We start from the raw sequence: 18,262 nt of genomic DNA on the forward strand, positions 1-18,262 counted from the left end.
TGAGGTCTTAAAAGTGTTGGTGATGCCAGTTCTCAGAGGTTCCCAAAGCTTTCCGTGTTTTTGTTGCATTAGTCTTATCGAATTGCTCAAGTTTCAGATTTGTTTGGTTTACCATTCATAGCCACATCCTGTGTCCAGCTGGTGTTTTAAAGACTTAAAATGATTAAAATTGTACACTGTGAAATTAGTATAAAACTGCTGGTTAACTTAATAAGGTGCAAAATAAGATCATGCTGCAGTTGCATTAATGTTACTGTATTAGGCAGATGTTTTATCAATATGATGATATTCACACAAGAAGCAATAAGAATGGAAATCGGTAATACACATGAGAGTGCATTTATGCTAATAAATGTTACAGTCACATGTTCACAAAGCTGCCAGTATAGTCAATGGTTTAAGTGTTGGCTCCAATTCATTTTATAATTTTATAGCCCTCTCTGTGTGCGTGCGTGCGTGCATGCGCGCGCGCGTGTGTGTTATGTAACCAAAAAAGGAGCCAAAGTGACATCAGTGCTGACTCTTAATGAGCAGAGCTGAAATATGATCTCCACTTTCCTAACAAGCTATAAACCCAATCAATGTGTGTTCTGACAGCTGCTGTATGTATGTGTGTGTGTGTGTGGGCACGCGCATGTGCTAAAGAGTGTTAAGAGAAAGTACAGAACAGGAAGTTCAGGGGAAAAACAGATGGGCAGGAGTAGATAGAAAAACACTAATAAATATTTGATCAGTTAGTGACAGAGTGAGAATTAGAGATCTTTAAAATCCAGTTTTAATACATTAGAAAACTTTATGTAAAATTAAGAAATAAGAGATGCCTCCTGCCACATTAATCAGACTCACTAAACTATCTCCAGAGATGCAGGCTTGATAACAAGCTGGACTGTCCCTCTTCTCTTTAGTCTGGAGGACACGGCGTCCATGATTTCTGATTACTGAACACTTTTTCTCTGAGATACTCGTCCTCTCCAACATGCTCTTTTTAGACCCAATCATATAAACCCAATCAACTGCCAGTTAGCATAACATTAGTTGCAAAATGTTCCTACGGCTTGTCTCTTTTTTTAGTACCACTTACTTTTACAACCCTTTAATTGCCCTGTCTGAGCTTTCTTTGTTTTAAGCGTTTATGTCATCAAATTCAAAAGAATTTACATGAAATGATAAATGTCACAGTTTAAACGTTTTTGTTTTCTATATTCTTTTGTGAAACAATATAGGTATATGAGATTTGCAAATCACTGAATTCTGTTTTTAGTTGCATTTCACACAGCATCCAGTGGGATTGTGTATTATGGAGACAATAGTAATGACAGGGCAATCTTCAAAGATAACATTTTTTGTACTGAATAAAGAAACAGGACATAATCTGGACTGCATTAAGCAATCCTTTAAAACTTACTTGCTGCGGTAAATGATTTTTATTTTAATGTAATTTCTAGCAAAGTTGATAACAACCAGCTGCTTTCGTTTTGAGTGCTCAGCTTGTCTTTGTTAAGTAACACTAATAGTGTTGCCTTGCTGACAACATTATTATTAGTATTACTTATTTTTTATACTGAATCCAGGTGTTATCCATAAGAAAACATCTTGCAACTAGCTGACTCAATAGTTTACAATCATGAGAGGCTATCATTTTTACTGAAGGGTTTTGACCTTTTTCCACAGAGTGCAGTCACAATCAGAAAAGCACAAGAGTGAGGCTGAATGGCTGATTTATATTTAGCGTTGCTGTTTTTGTTTCAGGTTCTTGGTAGGGTGGATGCTGGCCTGCTGACCATGACCATGACTCATGACATTGTTAGTTACACCTGTGTTTTTCCTGCCATGGCGAGTCAAAATATCTTCTGTAAGTAAAGCTCTTCTGTTATCTGCATCAGACAGGAAAACAGCTCAAAAAGAACCAGATGTTGTATCCATCTACACTGATTACTGGAACTAAAAAATAGATTATGACTATGGCTTATACCCAGCAGCTGTTAGTCAGACATTAGTAAGACATCTACGTACAGAAATGTAAAAATGAAAATTTTCATAGAGCTCCATGCACTACTGTGAAACTGTGAAAAACTAAGCATAACCATAGTAAGGTTGGTCTTCTGCACTATTTGTGATACTGTTCACCCATTTACACATCCATCATTTAGGTGTCTCCAGCACCAATTGACAATGGACGGTGGTAGAAAACCTTTGCAGGCACAGAGGGAACATGCAAATGTCATACAAAAAGGCCAGAGGAGATCACAAAATACACAGCAACAACTTAATCTACACATTGTGACAATGAGTGGATTTTCCCCTCACAATGATCCGCACAGACCCACTGTTCAAACACGCTGACACACGCTCCTGGAATCTTTACTGAACGAGTGAAACTGCTGCCTGAATGGACTTTATCTCTGGCCATTCACCTGCTCTCAAACAAATATGCTCTTTCCTTTTTTTTTCTCCCTTTCCGTATCACTTTCCAGTCAAATACACTCTCTCCTCTCTTGGTCTCTCTCTGCCCTCTTGCTCACATAGTTTATGAGGATACCCCATGAGGGAGAAGGTGCCATATAGCATTTGAGTTGAGAAACAGTGTGACACACATTCAGTTTATACACCTTCCTCCCACTTTCCAACTCTTCACATTAATACAGCTCATCTGTGAACTGCTAACAACAGCTGACGACTGTAACCGCCATAAAATCCCTGTAACCGCCCTGGAAATGCTGTGTATTTAATAAATGTGTTATTTCAAATGCCACTAAGCCTTTATATCATGGCCTCCATGATATAAAGGCTTAGGGGTCACCAGCACTGTGAAAACTTGAAGAAACACTTTTAGCTTGAAGTAATTGTTTTCTGCATGACTTCATCAGTCCCTCATATCCTTGCTGGGGAACTCTGGCCTGCTCTTCTTTACAACACGGCTGTAGGTCATTGAGGTTTGTTGGGATTTGTTTATGCATAGCTCTCAGTCCCACCACCGCATTTTAATCGGCTTGAAGTCTGAACTGTCATTGCAACACCTTGAGTCTTTTTTTAATTTAGCCGTTTTGTTTTAGATTTGTTGGCATACTTGGACTCATTGTCCTATTCCAGTTTCAGCTAGGCTTTAGTTGTCAGACAGATGACCTCACAATGAATACTCTGGCATACAAAGGAGTTCATGGAGGACCCAATGATTTCAAGGTTCCCAGATCCTGTGTCTGTGAAACACATCCGAATTATCACCCCTCCCTCCACCACTCTATTTCACAGTTGGTGTCAGGTATTTGGTTTTAACCAAGCGGGGTTCTATGCATTATGACCAAACATCTCCACTTATTGGTCTAAAATACATTGCTACTGAAAGTCTTGTGCTACTGAAATTATTATTTTCATGTTTTACATTTTCCCATAAACAGCCGCAACCAAAAAGTACTGCAGGGGGACTGATTAGGATTTTCCTTATTTTCTGTATATAGACTGCAACAATAATGAATGCTCATATTACAAAGTTTCAAAGACTGAGGTATGTGCTGTTAATAACTATGACTTAAGCTTTAAAATGTTTGTTTTGTGTTTTTTAACTCTTGCTTCTAGATGATCAGTTAATCAGGGACAGGATATCTCTAATATGATCATCTCATAGCAGCTCCACCTGTCTGACCATCAAACTTTCTGTTTGAGACATAAAACAGCTCGTTTCAGGGAGTCGATGACTTTGAGGGGCTATATTAATGCTCCATACAGGATTGACGAGTATTATTTTTAAATTTGAGTCGTGTAAGTATAGAATAAAACTGTGAAGAAAGAAATGAGCACAGCAGGTTCTCTTTAAATTAAAAAACAAACAAACAAACAAAAAAACTTTTTGCAGCAGTTTAGCCTTGATTTTTGACAGGATATGAGAGCAGATAGACACACAGGAAATGGCAGGGGTGGACTCAAATGTGGGTGCCTGGAAAAATCTTTCAGTATATGGGTCACATGCTCAACTAAGTAAGCTATACTGGCAGCCCAACAGGTCCTCTTTATGAAAGATTTAACTAAATGGTACAATTGGTGTTTTAATACTCAATAAACCATAATAAAATACAAAAATACTCAAAGTCCTTATAATCCAAAGTCCTTTAGTAATCTGTTATATGAATGTAAATGCCTTGTAATAAAACTATAAATGTTTTATTAATAATCATTATACTGGCACATACTAATTATTAATAAGCATGTTATAAGGACTTTTACAATTTTTACCACCAATTAAGTAACACCTATTACAAGGACCTTACAAGTATTACCCAAGTCTCTTTTTGGCGTATGCATAAAACGTGGTATTTGCATACTTCTCGTTTGTCAAGATAAACCTCTTGTTATCAAAGGCATGTGGTTTCATATCATTGCTTGTTCTGACTTAATATATCTCATCTAATTAGTCGCTGCTCGAGTGTGTTTACTGGAAAAGATAAAAGCTCTCGGTAATGAAGTCTGCAGGGTGCGTTTCAGTCTGCAGCAGCTGCAGCTGACACCACAGCTGATTCACAAGGAAGCTTTAAACTCTGAATCGGACACTCAAACAGCGTGAATCAGCCCAGCATTACACTTGTTTTTCAGTTTTAAAGAACATACTTTTTCTAACAATGTCAGGGTTCACTACGTCAATGAAAGTAAAAATACTAGCCTCAGTATTTTGCATGTGATACACATTAACTTTAAGCATATAATAGCAAACTGTACATGATGTTTTTGCTGAATTTACTTCACCTGAGAAGCTCCACAGGGGTCAGTGGACTTCATGCACCACTAAGAACAATAAAGGTGTAATTTTTCATTTGTCATGCCACAGATGATATCAATTAAATACAGTATATCCACACAGTCCAGAGGGAGACATGCTGATCTGAAAGCAGATGTCGAGCTATAATGTTGAGTTAATAGACTTGAATTTTGAGCTAAAAATGCAATAAAACTAAGTAGAAAATAATCTCTTTTTCTTACATAGACTCATGAGCAAAGCCTTATTTAATGACCTTTTTTCTGTCACACCTCTGAAAACCTGTCGTGTGTTTGATTCGCTCAGCTGAAGTTTATTTGCAAAATGCAACAGTTTATACAGGGATGCTATTCTGTTTCACTTCATTCATTAATTGAGTGAAACTGGAGCTGTGAGAAGTCTGGAAGTAGGAGCTTTGACAAATCTCATTTAGAGGAGAGCAGATCAGTCTTAAATTGCTCACAAATCAGTGCCTCAGCAAGAGTCAGAAATTCCTAATAATTATAAGAATGCCTAACATCTGGGCAAAGTCTGCTGATGCTTTCCATCGGTCGTGTGTTTCCATGTTATCAGTAAACGGGACATACTGACAGGTTTTTCCAACTGCTCATTTCATGGCGTAGATAAGACCTTCAAGAACAAAGCGGAAAATGGCTCATAATTTCTGGATTATCGTGGAGCGAATAACCAAATGTCAGTTGATCCCGAGCCTGTTAGATGTAATTAGATGTACTAGGCTTTGTTGCAGAGCTGTATTATAAGACTGAGATTTAATGCTCATGGGTGTTTTTTAATGTGACACTCTTTAACATTGTTAAGTTGACTGGTTTGATGCAGTTTCTTAGTACAGGAACGTGTAGGATCCCAGTTTGAGAAACATTAGAAGACAGCTTTGTGTTTGTTGGGCTTCAGCTGTAGTGGAAGAAAAGAAGTGCAAGAAACCGTGATACACAGCTACACCTACACATGTTTTTTATGGTTGGAAAAATCCAGGTGTGACTAATAATATTAACGACTTCACTTCTCAATTAAGTGTCCCAATGAGCCATGACAGAAAGTCTGCAATAGCAGGAAGCAGGAATGAAGTGGAAGCATCATTAAAACTATTAATTACATGAATGGCTTTCCAGCTATAATTTGGCAATAAGTGAAAAAGGTGCATTGACCACTCACTTTTAAAGGTGAAGGTCAGTGCTAAGAGCTGAAGCATGTGAATTTTCACACGCACTTTAGTAAATTACAACACAGTGACTAAGGTCAGGATTCAAGACTCTGTAGTCCTTTACACGTTGACAGTTTGTAACAGAGTCGTGCTTTGTTGCAGATGCAGCAGTTGGAGACTCAGCATGTCTGTTTGCTTCATCCTCTTCTTTTCTTTCTTTCTGTTCCTTTTCTTTTTCTATTCTTCCGCTTCGCCTATTTTCACTAACCTGGCCTTCACCTCCTGTCTGCTGCAGCAGAATATCCACACAGATGATAATATGAATAACAAAATAAAATAAACAAGCAGAATAAAAACATCACAGTGCTCCCTTTTAGCAGGAAGAATATTTTAAAAATTTTCCAGTTTTATTTTGAACTTTGTTTATACGTTTTCCAAATTCTACTTTTACTTCCTGTCTTTTCCAGCTTTTGAGACCTCATGCTCATAGCTTGGCAGGAAAATTTTCTTTGTTTACTTAAGAGTCTCTTCTGGAACAAATGGTTAGCATTTTAAGTGTTGTCTTTATTAATTTATACAATATAATAAATGTATTTTTAAGTAAAATTTGCTGTTAGCCAAATTTAGGTTGCTCATGTTAGCTTGCTAAAAGCATTAGCTACTTTTTTGGCTAATGCTGACTGAATGCTCAGAAAATGTCATTGGTTAACTGCAATGTTGATCGTGGACCAACATTATTATGAAGATGTAGGAACAACACTAACACAGAGATATTATACTGTACATACGCACACATAGCTCTGTGTTTCCTTCGTCTGTGCTAGTTTGTATGCTAGCTCTTTGTGTTCCTGCAGTCACTTTAAACTTCTTGGGACTTTGTTCATTTTCAAGTTTCTCATTAGCCTCAATAAAAGCGTGCCTTTTGTCATTAATTGTGCTTGGATTATGACTGTACAGTAAACACAGTGAACTGTGGCAAACATATGCTATGATATTGGTGCTCAAGTTATACTAAAAAAATATGCCGATTGTGGCTTTAAGCTAAAGAATAAAAGGCTTAAATGCAAGATTTCAACCCACCCTTATGTACTTTGTGTGGTTGTAACTTGAAAAATATTCATAGTATGAATAACTATTTACAGAGCTTTGTTAAATATGATTCTGAGTCGGTCAGTGGGAGGTAATGATTGATCACACTGATGAAACCGACAGGTGAATGAGACAGGTGAATATAGCGTCTGCCACCTTGACAGTTTGTAATTGGATTTCATGCTCTGTCACAGTTCTCAGGATTTACAGTAGCTTAACATTTTAAAATGAACACATTTTGTGAGTCTCTCTCTTTCACATACAGACACACATAAACACTGTTCTGGGAAATGGGGATTAGTTACTGATACTGAGAGGTGGGAGTAATCAGCCTCCCTGTGTAGCCTCTGAAACCAGATGTAACCAGCTGGCGCACACACACACACACACACACACACACACACACACACACACACACACACACACACACACTGTGACCAACAGGCTCATGGCCAGAACTTTTGTCCTTTTCTCAACTGTGTGAGCTGACACACAATGAGGAGAGAGGGAGGCCTAGTTTCAGCTGTGCAGAGTTCAGAGACGCTGCTTCAAATGAATCTTTGTGATCGAGGACAAATGTTCTTCAAAGGTCTGGAACACTTGGACTTTATTACCTTTCCGTGCTGCCGCTTTAATTAAACGCTTTAATCTTTATCTTCACATTAAAATCACGGGCAAGTGAAAGTTGCACATGAGCTTGGATAAGTGTGTGTTTTTTTGGAAAGAAGCACAAGTGCATGTGTGAAGTGCACCTTGCAGGACTTGCATGTCTGTTTGTTTAACCCAGAACAGGCAGCAGGGGAGAGACTGGGTGTGTAGTGTTGAGGCAGTAACTGAAGGGAGTAGGATTCATCCAATACAATGAGTCATGAGAGACTGATCCTTAAAGCAAAGGGAGGATGATTTTGCACAGTTTGTGTTTTTCTGGACAAATTATGCTGAATCTAGATTATCACAGAAGCCTCACCTCTATAAATAGCAAACCTTTTATTTATTTATTTAAATTTAGATAGCTTTAATAGAAAACCCTGAATATGATACCTATTTTAAGCTCTTCTGTCAATAATTGAAGACCTTTGGGACTTAACGTATATGGAACACACTGTTCTGATTTATTGATAGCAGGTTGCCACTTTGAAAACCTACCTGTCAATATAATAGTATACATAAAGCAACAGAAGACTAGCTTATTAATGTCCTGTAATAACAAGTATGTAGTTTATCAAGGAAAAAAATGTCCCATGCTCCCCCCCCCCCACACACACACACACACACACACACACACAAAACTGGACTATTTCTTAAGGTTTTGGGTGAATCCCCAAGCGAATCATGAATCATACAACCTTTCAACAATTCCTTGAGTAAGCCCTTGGTGACAGTGGAGAGAAAAACCTCCCTTTCATTAGGAAGAAATGCCGGATTCAGAGTGGACAGGGTTTGTTGAGGGCAGATAAGCAGAAAAGAAAAAGCAGAGCGTGGAGAGGCAACAGACTGTAAACACTGAGCCTGTTGCTCTGATCAGCAAATGTAGATTTGAGACGGTCAGCTCCACCAGCATCAGAGCAAAGATGTAAAGAGACAGAGAGAATCAGAAGAAAAGGGATAAACTACAGGGGAGAGAAGATACAGTTTTAAAAAATAAGCAATAGTAGCAAGTAAATACGTGAGACTGAAGTGGAGGAGAGGTGCTCAGTGCTTCATGGGAACTCCCTCTGCACCGTGGGCCTGCAGCAGCACATTTAAGGAATGGATCAACCCAAAACTGGGAGCTGTTTTCACACTGAGGAGCCTGATAGTTGAAGATAAGCTAAGATATACTTTATTTATCCCAAGAGTTGGGAAATGTTTGCATCACGGCAGCCAAAACTTTAAACACAACCTTTAACAACAGAGCTTAAATGAAGTATCCTTCCATCGATCTTCTTATACCTACCTAATTCAGGGTTGCCACAGTGCTGGAGCTGATCCCAGCTGTTAGGGGCCGAGAGCCAGGGTACACCCTCGATGGTTTGCCAGTCTATCATAGGGATAACACAGATACAGATAACCATTAATGCTCACATTTACATGTATGTTCAATGTATAATCACCAGTTAAAGTCAGATGCATGTCTTTGGACTGTGGGAGGAAGGTGGAGGACTAGAGCCCAGACCCTCTTGCGGTTTGTTTGTTGTTTGTTTCAGAAACTCATCGACGTGTCTTTAACACCCTTTACGAATTAGATTTCTCGGGGATGTTTAGTTAGCAGCAGAGGCTTTAAGGTTGTAAACCTTGTGCTAAAAACTTGCACATGAGCCTAGTGTTTTAGACACAGATCAATAACCAACCTCCCTTTTATTTTAGAAAGTTATAGCCTCATAACATAAAAAAGCCCCTCTCTGAGCTAGAACTGCATAGCATTCATCAGCTCAGCAGTCATGAGCTCAGACAATTGTTCATATGATCCAGTTGTGCTGCATATAGACTGCAGAGCCTCTGATGCAGCAATGAGATGGCTATCAACCCAGTCACAAGATAAAACAGCTGTGGGGAAAATCAAGATTGCTCCAGTCACGAGATCTTCAAACCACCTTCAGATGTATCTATTCTTCCTTTAAGATGTCAGCGTTTATTTTTAATCGGTGTCACAAACATGTTTTACTTGAAGAACGGCCTTTCTTTGCTGTAATGTCTATGACAGCTGAACAAATTCTCTTTCACTGGTAAACACGCAGATGACAGGAAGTGTTGTCTGCTCCACACTATAATGAGACCTCTTGGCCATTAAACACTCTCCGTAATGGCATTAAATGTCCTCACTGCGGACGCTCGCTCATGGGGGCTTCAGATTGATAGAAGGAATTAGGTCTGGTTAAACTAAACGTTTGACTTGCACACGTGTGATATCACATATACAAACATGTACACACATACGGTGGCCTTGGCTGTCTTTGAGTTATCACTAAACTACCAGTTATTCAACTATTATTTACTGAAGGTGCAGCTTTGACTTTTTCATCTTTGTATGTTTTTCTCTTTTTTTCCCCATCAGCACCCCGTTACTAAATCCATCCATCCTTTTTCTTAACCATGTATCCAATTCAGGATCAAGGTGGGGCTGGAGCCTATCCCAGCTGTCCTAGGGTGAAAGACACACAAGTTTCTGGAAGGTGGGAAGAAGCCGGAGTACCCGGAGAAGACCTCCACACAGAAAGGTTAGAGATTTGAGGCTTAGAGGTTATCACTTCACTGCTTTTGCATCTTTGGATTAAACCTTTAAATTCAGAAGTGTCTCAGCTGCATTTTGCTGATCCCTTTGCATTGTCTTCTTTTTCCTGTAACCTTGCCGTGCTAATACAGTAATGCTGTTTTTGTGAGATTCATAGTTGTGCTACCAAATTTTTAACCATGATGAGGTTGGGGGGTCCGAATCTGGCAGTGCTCAGAAGATTTAGATAAAAGTCAAACTTGACATTGACACCAAATGAATATCTGTAAAGCCAAAGGCTGCTTATTCATCACAGCTTTGCCCTTCATGCCTGCTTAAAGAGCCATTAAAATGACAAGCTCATGACAAGGTTAGAAGAACAAAATGTTCTGCTTCTATTATATCTGATTTACTTTGACTACTGTGAGATAATCCTTACAGTTATCTATTTACAGGAATGCTCAGTTTTACTTTTCTGTTTGATGATAAACAGTTTGAGTAAGAAATGGGAGATAAGGGAGGAAAGAAACCAGAGAAGGAAAAATATCTTTGAGGAAAACAGGCGGGTATGCTGATTTTTAAAAATGGAGTTAAAGGAGGAGAATCTGTGGCTGGGAAAGAGTGAATAAATGAGACGGTGAAGAAATGCGTGGTGATGTAAGGGCAGCAGTATGTCCGCTGATCAGACAGCAGCTTGTTTCCTCATCCTCTTATCTCTGACCTCACCGCTCTGGTGTGTGAGTGTTTGCCTACTGTACATACTGATGTCCTGATATATGTGTAGTAGTTCCTGCATGCACACTTTTCTTTGTGTGTCTATGTAGGCAAACAATCATCTGTGTGGTATGTGCTACCCTGATATAGTGGGCTTTCTATTTATATTTAGCATGTCTTGTATCTTACTGTGTACACTCATTTGCTAGCATGTATGCACAGTGCTGTGAAAAGGTTTTTTTTTTGCACATACACCTTTTAGATCATCAGATTAGACAAAAACTAACCTGCGTAAATACAAAATGCACTATTTTGAAACGAGTTCATTTATTTAGGTTAAAAAAATTGAGCGAAACCTACCTGACCCTGTGTGAAAAAGTAATTATCTCTTAAACTGGCTGTGCCACCTTTGGTAGCAAGAACTGCAGTCAAGTGTTTGTGATGGCAGTGAGGTTTTCACATCGCTGTGGAGAAATACCGGCCCAATGTTCTTTTCAGAATTGTTTTAAATCAGCCACATTGGAGGTTTTTCTTATAACAACCTGTTTGAGGTCATGCCAAAGCATCTCAATCTGGTTTAAGTGCAGACTTTGACTAGGCCACTCCAAAACCTTTGTGTTATTATTGTTGTTTTTTAAAGCCATTCAGCGATGGACTGTGTTTTGGATCATTGTGCTACTGATGGCCGGACATTCTCCTTCAGGATTTTCTGGTAGAGAGCAAAATTTATGGTTCCACCATTTACACCGCAGACCATCACACTACCGCGACCATTCTTTAACTGTTGGTATGATGTTTTCTTTTTAGGAAATGCTGTGTTAGTTATATGTCAGATGTAAGAGGATTCAAACCTTTCAAAAAGAGCCACAGAATTATTTTCAAATTTTTTTGATCATCAAAATGTCTTCAGGCAAATGTGAGACAAGTCATATTTTTCTTTGTGGTCAGCGTGTTTTTCTCCTTTGAGCTCTCTCATGGATGCCATTTTTGCCCAGTCTCTTTCTTATTGTTGAATCATGAACTCTGACCTTAAATGAGGCAAGTGAGGCCTACAGGTCTTTAGATGATGATCCATTCTTGGATTAATTTTGGTGGGTTGGGGAATCCTGGGAATTTTCACCCTCATTCCAAGTTTTTTCTTTTTTTGGACAATGGCTTTCACTGTGGAGCCCCAAAGCCTCAGAAATGGCTTTGTAAGACTGGTAGATATAATTGATTTTGTTTCTCATCTGTCCTTCGAGTTTCTTTAGATCGTGACATGATGTGTTACGTGTTGAGATCTTTTAGCCTGCTTCTTTTTGTCACACTGGTTCTGTTTAAGTGATTTCTTCTTCTAGCCTTGGTGTGGCTAGTGAAATTAAACTCACTGACCTTTCTAATCACTTTATTTCATTTGAGTGTCACTTGATCATGTTTTGCTTCTAATTTTTTAATATTTAAATCATCTACAGATAAACAGTTTAAAACATTTAATATCTAACATAAAGTATCTTAAAGGAAATTACTGAGAGTGAAATCATTGTGTTGGTGATTTGGTGATTTTATTTGAGGGTTGCAGTACAAACATCTTTCTTATCTTTCGTATATTTAAATTAGCTTTACACTAGGGTTGTTTCAGTAAGGGCATCTGATGCTGTCCACTGTGGTAAGGCCTTGGGAATACAGAATATGGAATATAAGTTAGAGGTTAATGAAACCTACAAATTAACCCGTGCTGTGCTACAAGTCTACAAATCTGTTGAAATCTGTGAAAACTGAACACGAGAACAGGAAGGGAGCGAACGGGACATGAGACAAAGTTATCACAGTGAAGAGGAAAGATCAGAAGACAGGGAGGAAGGGAAAAAAGAGGAAGTGGAGTGAAGAGGTGACAGGAAGTAGGAGTGGGTGGAGGAGAAAATGGAAAAAAGGGAGGTGAAAGGGACAAGAGGAAAAGAAAAGGAAAAAAAGGATGTGAGGAGTTCTTTTTACTATCAGTTTGTTCAATGTGCTTAGGCTGAAAACACACAAACACTCACAGAGGATGTATCTGGAACTGACACGCTGGTACTTCCTGCAAAAGAACAGCTGACTGTGACATATGTGTGTGTCTGCGTTATCAGCTACGCTCATGCTGATAGGACAGTCCTGTGATTTGTGGTGGACATACGTCTTCAGAGGTCAATTTGTGGACTTTTTGTGTGCCCTTTATTTATTACATAATTTACACAAACAAAAAAATGCACATGAATGTAACACCCTCTCGTTTAGCTCTGGTTTTAGTCTTCCTGGGGAAATTTTTGGCTTTGTTGGTTCAGGTTTTTCAAATAACCTTTTCACAGAAAAGAGGTGCTGACAAAAGAGTGACGTCAAACTAAAAATTGAAGAGTTCACAGATTGAACTCCTTACCCCTAACCGGTCTCAGCAGATGACCGCCCCTCACTGAGCTTGGTTCTGCAGGAGTTTTCTTCCTGTTAAAAATGAGTTTTTCCCCTCACTGTCGCTTGGTGGGGTTGTCTCTGCATTATTGTGGGGTCTTTACCTTGCAGTATAAAGTGCTTTTAGGTGACAGTTGTTGTGATTTGGTGATATATAAATTAAATTGAAATTTACCATCTACCAGCTTGTGGAGGATCCCGTATCTGGGCCACATGGGTTTTACAGGATGAGAGGCTATAAGTGGCATGGAAGACATATGCACTTGGCTTCCTGTTCACAGCTAGCCAGTGGTGAAACTGGAATGAAAGTTTACAAGCGCAGACACCAATGCACCCACACTGTACACATGCCACAATCTTCTGGTAGACATACCAGGGTGAAATGACAAATGGACAATCAAGATCTGAGCTACACAGGCTCTGCTAAAACACCCATCAAAAAGGGTCCTTATGGGGCTGTTATTATGTAGTTTTAATCATCCTCTATCATGTGTAGCATCAATGCACAGGGACACGAATGCAGATTAGAAGTGTCTGCCTTTAGAAAGACCTTGCAGTTAACCGTTTTTGGTCGCTGCCCATATTTTAATTGCACTACTGTGACCACTGGAATGTGTGTGTCTGTGTGTGTGTGTTTGCTGGGAAACAGCTAAACTCTACAGCGTGAGGGCAACAAGGCCAATGCAGTTTTAGAGCATGAGATCGAAAACGACTGTGCAAGTCTAGATGAATGCCTACAGTGTCTGGCTACAACCTGCTATTGTGGTCTAGCTTTCTATATAGGACCTGTTGGCTAGACTACACACACACAGACACACACACGAACGCACGGTTCTATATGTACAATTGCAGGTCTCCTGTGGTTCTCTTCCACAGTCATCAGTCAAGTTTAAGAGTCTACAGACAGAAACAGCTCCCCCAGCACGCACACAGCTGGACAAGGCCACCATTGAGCTCCATGGCCGTAGCCTTTAAAGAAACTTTTTTACACCTAAAGCAGGGAAGAAAAAACTAGCAGCAGCTTTGGACAGTGGCCTGAGTATTTGAGAAACTGCCAAAACATAAAATCTTGTGCAGAAAATCCTGGAAATTATGGGACTGGTTTTCAGAAGCAACAACAAAAGTCACATTCACACTGATAGAGACACAAAATCTTGTGTGTTTCGGTCTGTATTTCTGTCCTTTAGTCCAATAATGATACCCCCCCCCCCACACACACACACACAAACTAATAAACTTTGCACGCACTCTCTGTACACACAGCACAGTGCTAATCTGGACTACCAGAACAAAAAACATCCTGCCTGGTAAAGACCCGGAGAAATCGCGTGTATTTGTGTCTGCAAAAACATTTTTAGATTCCAAGGACAGTGTGTGTTTCCTCTCTTGCTTTCTATTGTTCCTGCAGCAACTATGATCCTCGGGGAGCTGCACAGCCACCAGAACTGAAGGGCTTCGACCAATGACGAGGCAGGAACAGAGAAGCCCCGAGGCTAGCGAGGAGTCAAGTCTGTCCTCCTTTGCTTTGCTGTTCCTGTGGGGGTTTAAAGTATAACACATTTTGTCTTCCATAGAAGGCCTGGAACTGTGTACTATGGACGAAGGACAAACTGTATGAAGGGTTTTTCATTCAATACAGAGAATGTGATCTACATGATTAGTTGTTCCACCTGGTTAAAGTCCACGAACATCAGCAGGGCATGAAACCCCCTGCCTCTTTGCCCTTCATGGAACATAGATTTATATACACTACATTGTCTTTTAACTTTATCACATGGCAGAAACACAGTGCAGATGTGGTAAACGACCTGCTAAAGTTCAAATCGAACATCCGAATGGGGAAGAAAGAGAAACTGAGCGACTTTTAACAGGGATTTTTCCACTCAACTATCTCTACGGTTTACAGAGAATGGTCTAGAAGAAAAGAGAAGAAAAGTCCAGTGAGCAGCAGTTCTCTGGGTGAAAAAGTATTGTTGATGTCAGAGGTCAGAGAATGGTCAGACCACTTCGAGCTGATAGGAAGGCAACAGTAACTCAAATAACCACTTGTAACAACACGTCGACCCTTGAAGCAGATGGTCTACAATAACCCACACTAGGTGCTATTCCTGACAACTGAGGCTACAATTCACACAGCTTCACCAAAACTGGACAATAAGGTTGAAAAAAATGTTGCCTGGTCTGATGAGTCTCAATTTCTGCTGTGACATTCACATGGAGGGTCAGGATTTGGTGTAAACAACGTGCATCCTGCCTTAATCAACAGTTCAGGCTGCTGGTGGTCTAACAGCGTGTGGGATATTTTCTTGGCATACTTTGAGCTCCTTAATACCAACTGAGCATCATTTTAACATCTTCTGATGACTACTGATGTCACAAAGTGCCAGTCATCTCAAACTGGTTTCTTAAACATCACAATAGAGCACCTCTAGGATGTGGTGGAACAGGAAATTCACACGACGGACAGGTGATACGCGTATGATGCTGTCAAATCAATATGGACCATAAGGACAATATAGATCTGAGGAATGTTTCTAGCACCTTGTTAGTTCTGTGTGATAAAGAATTAAAGGCAAAAGAGTGGCCAACCCAATAATAAAAAGGTGTTCCTATTAGTGTCCTGGTACCTCTGTATCAAATCAAGTCTATTGTCTGCTGCCATCTGCAGGACTTTCTGAGAATTACCTTTAAGACTGGTACCTCCACAACTGGATATTTCTAACTGGTAGCAAAAAAAGATTTTTCTCTGTTCAGCTTCTATATGGATAATTTAAGAATTAAAGCATTTGGGTATTTAGTGTGTGCCTTTTGTGAATTTAAGAACTTACTAAAACGCTGATTGCAGGGGCTGAAGCAATGGGTCCAATTATTTTTACATTGTATGCAGTAAATACTTTAGTGCAGGATGGCTGCATGGCACTATGGGTTCATAATCTAAAAATCTTGTTAATAATTTTACCGACTCTGGATACTGTAGCTCCTGTGAAAACTAAGGTCTCTAATCAGAAGTACCTGACTCCGTGGTATAATTCTTAAACACGTACCCTAAAGCAGATGACTCGTAATCTGGAGAGGAAATGGCGTGTCACAAATTTAGAGGATCATCATTTAGCCTGGAGAAATAGTTTGCTGCTTTATAAGAAAGCCCTCCGCAAAGCCAGAACATCTTACTATTCATCACTGATTGAAGAAAATAAGAACAACCCCAGGTTTCTCTTCAGCACTGTAGCCAGGCTGACAAAAGGTCAGAGCTCTGTTGAGCCAACAATCCCTTTAACGTTAACTAGTAATGACTCCATGAACTTCTTCACAAATAAAATTTTAATCATTAGACAAAAAAAAAAATTACCAGTAATCATCCCACAGATGTAATATTATCTACAGCTACTCTTAGTACCATTGATGTTAAGTTAGACTCTTTTTCTCCAATTGATCTTTCTGAGTTAACTTCAATAATTACTTCCTCCAAACCATCAACGTGTCTTTTAGACCCCATTCCTACAAAACTGCTCAAAGAAGTCCTGCCATTAATTAATTCTTCGATCTTAAATATGATCAACCTATCTCTAATGATCGGCTATGTACCACAGGCCTTCAAGCTGGCTGTAGTTAAACCTTTACTCAAAAAGCATCTCTAGACCCAGCAGTCTTAGCTAATTATAGGCCAATCTCCAACCTTCCTTTCATATCAAAAATCCTTGAAGTTGTCAAACAGCTAACAGATCATCTGCAGAGGAATGGCTTATTTGAAGAGTTTCAGTCAGGTTTCAGAGTTCATCAAAGCACAGAAACAGCTTTAGTGAAGGTTACAAATGATCTTCTTATGGCCTCTGACAGTGGACTCATCTCTGTGCTTGTCCTGCTAGACCTTAGTGCAGCATTCGATACTGTTGACCATAATATCCTATTAGAGCGATTAGAACAGCGTTCTTCCATTTGTGCAACATCTCTAAAATTAGAAATATCCTGTCTCAGAGTGACGCTGAAAAACTAGTTCATGCATTTATTACTTCCAGGCTGGACTACTGTAATTCATTATTATCAGGATGTCCTAAAAATTCCCCGAAAGCCTTCAATTAATCCAAAATGCTGCAGCAAGAGTCCTGACAGGGACTAGAAAGAGAGAGCATATTTCTCCTGTTTTGGCTTCCTGTTAAATCCAGAATTGAATTCAAAATCCTGCTCCTCACATACAAGGTCTTAAATAATCAGGCCCCATCTTATCTTAAGGACCTTGTAGTACCATATCACCCTATTAGAGCACTTCGCTCTCGCTCTGCAGGCCTACTTGTTGTTCCTACAGTATTTAAAAGTAGAATGGGAGGGAGAGCCTTCAGTTTTCAGGCCCCTCTTCTGTGGAACCAGCTTCCAGTTTGGATTCGGGAGACAGACACTATCTCTACTTTTAAGATTAGGCTTAAAACTTTCCTTTTTGCTAAAGCATATAGTTAGGGCTGGACCAGGTGACCCTGAATCCTCCCTTAGTTATGCTGCAATAGACGTAGGCTGCCGGGGATTCCCATGATGCATTGAGTTTTTCCTTTCCAGTCACCTTTCTCACTCACTATGTATTAACAGACCTCTCTGCATTGAATCATATCTGTTATTAACCTCTGTCTCTCTTCCACAGCATGTCTTTATCCTGTCTTCCTTCTCTCACCCCAACCGGTTGCAGCAGATGGCCGCCCCTCCCTGAGCCTGGTTCTGCTGGAGGTTTCTTCCTGTTAAAAGGGAATTTTTCCTTCCCACTGTCGCCAAAGTGCTTGGTCATAGGGGGTCATATGATTGTTGGGTTTTTCTCTGTATCTATGAAGCGCCTTGAGGCGACTTTTGTTGTGATTTGGCGCTATATAAATAAAATTGAATTGAATTAAAAAGGACTACCTGAAATTAATGAAAACCAAAAACCCACAAATATTTCCAGTGACCTCAGCTTGACCACCTT

The 18,262-nt window shown here is 39.6% G+C and overlaps 1 long non-coding RNA gene across 1 annotated transcript; it reads left to right on the top strand.

Moving 5' to 3' along the window:
• Positions 1 to 1,755: 1,755 nt before the first annotated feature.
• Positions 1,756 to 18,187, top strand: LOC146718522 (uncharacterized). Its single transcript, XR_014919173.1, has 3 exons — positions 1,756 to 1,852; positions 10,083 to 10,192; positions 17,948 to 18,187. It is a non-coding gene; the product is annotated as an uncharacterized LOC146718522 (long non-coding RNA).
• Positions 18,188 to 18,262: the final 75 nt, after the last annotated feature.

The sequence above is a fragment of the Copadichromis virginalis genome, linkage group LG1 (assembly GCF_057382275.1).
Source record: "Copadichromis virginalis isolate Kocher_CV1m ecotype Utaka linkage group LG1, C_Virginalis_male_GT1.1, whole genome shotgun sequence".
Classification (NCBI taxonomy): Eukaryota; Metazoa; Chordata; class Actinopteri; order Cichliformes; family Cichlidae; genus Copadichromis; species Copadichromis virginalis.